Source organism: Fundulus heteroclitus, unplaced genomic scaffold, assembly GCF_011125445.2.
Source record: "Fundulus heteroclitus isolate FHET01 unplaced genomic scaffold, MU-UCD_Fhet_4.1 scaffold_28, whole genome shotgun sequence".
NCBI classification, from domain to species: Eukaryota; Metazoa; Chordata; class Actinopteri; order Cyprinodontiformes; family Fundulidae; genus Fundulus; species Fundulus heteroclitus.
Genome location: NW_023396689.1, coordinates 3,408,851 through 3,416,773, shown reverse-complemented (window position 1 = coordinate 3,416,773; position 7,923 = coordinate 3,408,851). Strand labels below are relative to the sequence as shown.

The window sequence follows — 7,923 nt, the reverse complement described above, 5'->3', positions numbered from 1 at the left end:
GAAAGGAGAAATCAAGCTAGTATCCAGTGGAAATTCCAACAATCAATGATATATGATTTCATACATTTTTCCTTAAAAATGGAAATGATTTCGAAATACAATCTAGTTGTTTCTACTCATCGTCTGTTCCAAACTCCAATCCAGTAGATGGCAGTAATGCTCATATTTGTTAGCTGCAAATGGCCAGAAAAAAAGAAAAGAAAAAAGGAAACGTCCATTTGTGCGGAGCTGGAATTCACTGGGTCGTCTTCTCTGCCTTCATATTTTCGGCTGCATGTTTTTCTTTCTTCTTAAACGTCCCCAAACTTCCCACCGTTTAAGCGTGATCTGACTGAGGTAGGATGACCTTGATGTTCTCTCCATTTGACTGGAATCAATCAGACAGGCTAATCATGTCCCTATCTGTGAAATGAACTTTGACCAGCTTTCTAACAAGTGCTCCTCAACCTGTCACTGGCAATGGGGAGGGCAGAATTGTTTTTTTATTATTCACTGTCAGAATACTGTTTCTCTTCGTTGACATTTAATTAGCGACGTTGGCAGTGAAGTGCCAGGCTTGTAGGTCTTTGTCGTTGCAAGCTCACTGACCCATATTCCTAATTTCAACTCCAGTCTGACCTCACTTTCAGATTCGTCGATCTGTGGCCTGTTTCTTTCCATTCAATGGCTGGTTTTCATGTTTCTTTCTTAGCAGCACAATGAAGTCATACTGAGGCACAACGCCCTCCTAAAATTAACCCTGTTGTTGTCTTTGCTAGAACTCTTTGCTGGTCTTTCATTTATATTTCCCCCTATCCTTGCCTTTCTCCTTTAAATCTTAAAAAAAAAAAAAAAAAAAAAAATCACGACCAAAGTTTTCTCAGAGCTTGTGACTAAAAATAAAAATCTGTTACTTAGGATTTGTATTCATGTTTAGATGTTAACAAAGCTCTGAAAACAACAGTGGTGTTTGAGTTAATCAACTGATCACTTTCTTAATCATGTGATGTGAATCCTTTCTGTTCAATAAATGAACATTATGAGTGAGACTTTATAATTTTATGGGTAAAGATTTAATTACATTTAGCTTATACAAAATGGATTTTCTTGTGTGTTGGTTTATGCTAATTTATCTGTTTAATTTAACATTGATCAAGGTCAAGTTGTATGTATCACAAAAAAAAAAAAACTTGCAGAAATTAGTACAATGTACTAAGAAGATGCACCCCAGACAATTGCTCCACCATGCCAGTGTGCAGGGTGCCTGTAAATTCGGGTTGTGCCAAACAGCAAAACGCAGAAACAGGTTGCTTGTCTGACAGGTGGCTGTGTGTACTGCCCAAATGACTTAAGGTATTATTTCTGGATATGCAAGAGTATCTACATTAAATGGTTGTCAGATATGTGTTTGAATGCTGAACCCTGTTTAATGTTTCAGTCCAAGGCTTACTGTGCGGTAAACTGGCACTTGATTACACAAGGAAGTAAGAATGGACAGCTGTTGCTTATTGGTACAGTGGTGTCACCTCCTTGGGGCGGTCGCCCACTACACCCAGTCACCCAGTCTGTTTTCTGGGGTTAACAGTAACAGAGTATTCTCATATGATCAAAGAGTACACTCAGCCACTCATACAAAAAAAGAAGAAGAAACAAAAACTTAAAAATCTTTCTAGATTAATTTGTTTAAATTTTTTGAGAAGGGAACGGGATAGCTGAAATATTAGGGTCTATATTGACAGACCTACAAACCTATTCTTGTCTGTTTAAAAGGGAGGGAATATGTTCTCACACTTACTTTGATAGAGGAATATGTAAAGTACTTAAATAATACATTTGCTAAAGCCGATTACACAAAACACAGTTTAGCAACTAGAATTGTCACTAATTGTGTCATGTTTTAGACATTTTATCAGAATAATAAGATACACTCATCTCTTAAGGAAGCCATTTTTGTCTTTCGATTATGTGTTGCTTAACTAACAAGTCGATGACAATTCCTTTGGAGAGACTCACTCAGTCAGTCATGTCTCTGGAATTCTTGTGCTGTTTTCAGGACGACTGCTCCTAGATGTGCTCCTCCATGTTTTATGCGCCGCAACAGTCAATATGGGGTCTACTCTTTACATATCTATATGTAACAGATCAAATATTATATGATAGGGCAATGTCAAGATTTTATTGTCTATTAATAATTTTCGAGTTTTGGGATTTTATTAAGAATGTCTTTCTCAACACTGTAGGAGTGGTCATAGAGCCACTGTTCAGCATGAAGCGTATATATATATTTTTTAAAGTGTGCCCCCTCTGAAAAAATGGAATGCCCCCCATACACCCCCCCCACCCCCAAACCCCCACCCCCCCAACCCCCGGTAAGTTGTTTCTGCAGCCGGGTCTGGTCCAGGTACATTCTGAAAGACAGAGTGGAGCAGGAGAGCCAGCTGAGGCGGGGAGCTCAGGGAAGGGGGGACGCAGCGTGTGTTTGAGGCGGAGACAGACAGAGCCATCCCTAGCAATAACAGAGACAGTGCAGGTGGAGGGGCTTGCTGCCCGATCGGATAGTCTGAGCATAGTCGCTCAGAGACGGATCACACAGTTAATTTCAATGATCCCGCGTTATGGCCAACAAAAATGACTGATTCTGATCGAGTGAATGTTATGCATTTAATGGCAAAAAGGAAGCCTTTCTCAGCAATGGAAAATGAACTGCCAGCAGATTCAGAGGGCAGAGAATTCCAAAAAATATCTAACATATTCTACCTCCCTCAATGGAAGGTAAAACTTGTTAGGGACTGGCTAATATACAGCAGGTCAAAAAAGGCCATATTTTGGCTGCAGTGCTTGCTGTTCTCTTATGACGAAAAGTTCAACCAGTGCACTAAATTCAATAGATGGGTTGAAAATATGCAATATAAAATACATAGAATTCCAGGGCATGAAGTATACAGTTTAAATTGACTTGTGTGTGTGTGTGTGTGTGTGTGTGTGTTGGGTGGCGGCAGGTGTAGAGGGGGACTGTGTTATCCCCTGGCAAAGCTGTCAGCTCGCCTGCGGCCTTCTAATGCGGCTATTAGCTTGTTAGCTGGTTAATGAGAGGAGCTTGTTTATGTGCGCAACTTTCCCTGATGTGATTAAAAGAAAATAAAGTATTCTGAATGCCCCGTTTATATGGGTTCAAAATCAAATAATCTGATCATGATGTGTGTTTACTTGCACCAAGCTTTATTCAAAGTAGAAACTCTCTGACATTAGCAGAGTTGATGAATTTCCATAAGACAACCGCTGAAGTTTTGTACTTTTTCATGCGGGAAGAACAACAATAAACGTGGAGGTGTGTTGGTTCTGACTGTTCATCCCAAAATGTTCTGTGCTGCACATCACTGCGGCTTCATCCTTCACATGCAGGCGCTGTAAATTCATGCATTAATCGGAACAAGTGTTTAGATGGACGCTGATTGGATTATGGATCATAAACCAGCCCTCTCAATAGGAATACAATTTCATTCTGGTGGTAACAATTTGTTGGTTAAGGTTTAAATTTTAATTTGCTGGCAAAGTCTGAGTCAAGATATTGTATGGGAGAGAGGAGCTGGGCTCTAAACTAACTTTTCAAGAATCAAGACTCTTTACTTTATGTAACCACAGTGACATTTTGGTGGGACACACAGAATAATAAAAAGCAGACCTAAATTAAAAACATTTACACAAAAACAAGACATAAACATCCCTAAAGGACACCCTCAAAATGTAAAACCGTCAGAAGAAATAATAAGTATTAAATATGTAACACCCTTTTTGACTCTTTAAAAAAAAATATATAGAATACACATCCTTGGAAGTAAGATAAACAAGGACAAATGTAGCATGTAGAAGTGTTTTTTTGCACTGGTTTCATTGTTATTCCCAATTATTTCCCAAGATGCACTAGCATAAGGGTGAGATTCAACCAAACTGCATTGACTCACCAGTTTTACAACTTCACTTTTGTTGTGTTAAATTGCTGTTGATATGGACAACATTGACTATGAAATGATTGACTAACAATCTAGTCAACATAAACATCTTTATTTGAAGCGAAATTATTAATTACCTAATATTGTTGTAACAGAACACCTAAGTAGCAACTTGTGTTTTGTGCACTTATTAGCTCTTTCATTCCAAATGTTAAATTTTGGAAAAAAGAAATGGAAATGAAATTTTTTCATCCGATTCATCGATTAATCGTAAAAATAATCAACAGATTAATCGATTATTAAATTAATGGTTAGTTGCAGCCTTAGTAATTTTATAATGTACTAATTAATAAATAATTTCTAAATAATTGTAATGCCTCCAATACTTTCATGAGGAAGTCTGTCCCCACACAAACACTTTGTGAAGTACTTGAAATCTTTAAGACGAGTCAGGATGGATTAAAAATACAAGTCAGCAAGCGCGCACGGAGCCTGCTCTTATTTCATTCCAGACACAACTATTATGACAATCATTGTAATTATCATGATAGTATAGCGTAATCCTGAGTTGAGCAGGACTATAGAAAAATGAGTGCAGTCTTGGCTCTGATTGCGTTTGGAAATCAGCTCCTTGCTGCCATTGAGAACCACGGTTTAGGGGAATTTTATGTGCTGGAGGGCCGCGACTTCACGTAGCGGTCCTCCAGCAGCAGCACCCGAGCAGCCGGGTAACCAGGCCGGCTGGGTGACGGTTCGTAGGAAGCATAACTCTAGATTCCAGCCCCCAGGTCACCACCAACCCGTCTGCGTTTCTAACATATTTTCCCCACTCAGTGACACACCCGCTGAGAAGCCGACCCTGGTGAGTGGCAGCTCAATAGTCAGAAACATGGCACTAGAGACACAAGGGACCATAGTCAAATGCCTTCCAGGGGCCAGAACGGGTGACATAAAATCCTACCTGACGCTGCTGGCTAAGGATAAGTGTAAATACAGTAAAATTGTTATTCACGCTGGCGGTAATGACACCCGGTTACGCCAATCGGAGGTCACTAAAGCTGGTGTTGCTGTGTTAGTTTGCTAAAACAATGTCGGACTTCGTAATTTTCTCTGATCCCCTGCCTGATCTGACCAGTGATGACGTTTAGCCGCATGTCATCATTCAACCGCTGGTTGTCTAGGTGGTGTCCTGAAAACGACGTGGGCTACATTGATAACTGGTGAACGTTCTGGGGAAAACCTGGTCTGATCTGGAGAGACGGCATCTATCCCGTTTTGGATGGTGCAGCGCTTCATTCTAGGAATCTGGCCGAATTTATTAGTTCTCCTAAATGCTGACAACCCAGGGTCCAGACCAGGAAGCAGAGCCGTAGTTTAAGACACCTCTCTGCAGCTTCTGTACTGTTACCCACCCATTATCCTATTGCGACGGTGTCTTTCCCACGGCCAAAACTAAATAGATCAAAAACTGATCTAAAAGGAACAAATCATAAAAATCAATACAACTCACTTTGAACCAAAAAAAAAAAACAATTAAATGTGGTCTATTAAATATAAGGTCTCTCCCTCCAAAGACTATTTTAGCTTCCCTTCATTGGCTTCCTGTTAAATCAAGAATAGAATTTAAAATTCTTCTTCTAACGTATAAAGCCCTTAATAATCAAGCTCCATCATATATCCGAGCTCTGATAACCCCTTATGTTCCTAACAGAGCACATCGCTCTCAGATTGCAGGTCTGCTGGTGGTTCCTAGAGTCTCTAAAAGTAGAATGGGAGGAAGATCCTTTAGCTATCAGGCTTCTCCTGTGGAACCAACTCCCAGTTTTGGTCTGTGAGGCAGACACCCTGTCTACTTTTAAGACTAATCTTAAAACTTTCCTTTATGACAAAGCTTATAGTTAGAGTGGCTTATGTTACCCTGAGCTACCTCTATAGTTATGCTGTCATAGGCTTAGGCTACTGGAGGACATCAGGGCCTATTTTTCTCACTCTACTGAGTTCTACTGTACTTCAATTTTGCATTGCTTGTCGTCATTTCAGCTTTTAACTTTTTTGTTCTCCCTCTTTTTCTTCATAGTAGGTACATCTGGTCTGGCGTTCCGTTATCTGTGACATCATCCAGGGGAGACAGATCACCCGCTATTACCATCTAATGTAGAACAGATTACTGGATCAATGTGTGCTTCTGTGCTTTTTTGTCTGTCTTGTTGTGTCTCTGCTCTGTATTTTCTAACCCCTAGTCGGTCGAGGCAAATGGCCGTTCATACTGAACCTGGTTCTGGTTCTGCTGGAGGTTTTACCTTCCCGTTAATGGGGAGATTTCCTTTCCACTGTCGCTTCATGCTTGCTCAGTTTGAGGGATTGCTGCAAAGCCATGGACAATGCAGACGACTCTCCCTGTTGCTCTACACTTCTTCAGGAGGGAATGCTGCTTGTCAAGACTTTGATGCAATCAACTAGTTCCCTTTATATATGACATTTTTTTGACCAATCTGTATAATCTGACTCAATCTGTATAATCTGATTGATTTTGATTTTGTAAAGTGCCTTGAGATGACATGTTCATGAATTGGCGCTATATAAATAAAATTGAGTTGAAAAAATCTTATTGAATTAAAAAACATGGATGAGATTGTCCCAGGTGGCAGGATTGTAATGGCGCAGGGATGTTAACTATGTGAACTGTCAGTAGCCCCTATTGAAAAGCTCCAGTTGCAAAGACCACAGCAGAGCTAGAACTTGAAACGCCTCTGGCAACGCACAGTTGTTCCCAGTTTCATTGTTCCCTGTTTCCCTGTAACTCTGGGGCCAGTTAACAATTAATTTCCCTGGGCAATCTGAACCGGGTAATAAGGCACTCATCATCATATGTCAGCAGGTCAGCAAGATCTCTGAACACAAGCTCTCTCTGCATTCTTCCATTGGCGATGTCCTCCAGCAGCACCAATGGTGCCAATGTTCCACAATTAAGATCAACTTTATGGAGTAATTTATGGACATGTGTGATTGTCGCTACCTTAGGAATCGTTACACATATTTTGTTAGGAATTACTCTGCTGATCTGTTCCCTTCTTGCTTTTCATTGAAAATGACAAGATTCGTTCGTTCACATGCATTTCGCGCACGGACTGATTCACATATCCATCTACAAAAATGGAGGAATCTTAGTTTCCATCTGATTGACGTTTCCGTCATTTCAAGCTGTGTTACATTATGGCATGAGGCTAAACGTAATTGTATTTATTTGTACAAATTTATGCCATAAAAGTTAAATCTCTTGGAAAAAACATCCGGTTTGATGCTCCTTGGGTTCATTAAAATGAAATGGAGCTACATTTCAGTTTATTTTGGTACTAATACTTTGTGGTTTTTAATTGTGAATTAAAGACGTTTGCGTTGCTGCCACACATTCTCATGGCAGGTCCAAAATCTGTGTGGATTACTGCACACTTTCATGCATCGTTGATTTTCATGCACAAAATTGGGCGTTAAACATTGTCGCACAAGTTTTTTTTGTCTACTATATCAGGCCCCTGGTCTAATATATTGTTCACTCTGGGGAAACTTCATGAATTTGTGGAACACAGCTTTTAATTCTACATGACTGAAGTCTCCAAAAACAATTACAGCTGCCTTTGAATTAGCGTTCATTTAGCTGCTGATGAAACGGCAGCTAAATTTTTCTTTTAAAAAAATCGGAATTGAACATCAAGACCTGCAGTTTGAAAGTAGCCAAAGTGCAGCCTGCTAATTCCACTGCAGCTTTGGGGATATTGTTGTCCAGCAACGTTTCCATAAACATCGCTCCACAGCTGTTTATCTTAGCGAGGCAATCCTCAGTCAGATCTCATCCAGTTTTATAGCAAATGATCTAATGCTGGCCAGATGGAGACTGGACAGAGCTGATCTGTGTGTGTTAGCCTTTAGCCTACTGTGCAGTCCCGTTTTTTTCGTTGCGGTTCCTCTGCTGTTTAAGCCTCAGAGGTGAGTTGAT

General features: G+C 40.1%; 1 protein-coding gene across 3 annotated transcripts in view; it reads left to right on the top strand.

The window, feature by feature from the left end:
* Positions 1 to 181: 181 nt before the first annotated feature.
* The window catches only part of abhd18 (abhydrolase domain containing 18), an 81,858-nt gene continuing 74,116 nt past the window's right edge, over positions 182 to 7,923 (top strand). Inside the window, exon 1 of one of the 3 annotated variants that reach the window (XM_036130086.1) lies at positions 182 to 336. The gene's annotated coding sequence lies outside the window, so the exon portion shown is untranslated. The remainder of the gene's footprint in view (positions 337 to 7,923) is intronic. The other 2 variants (XM_036130085.1, XM_036130084.1) reach the window with 2 other exon arrangements.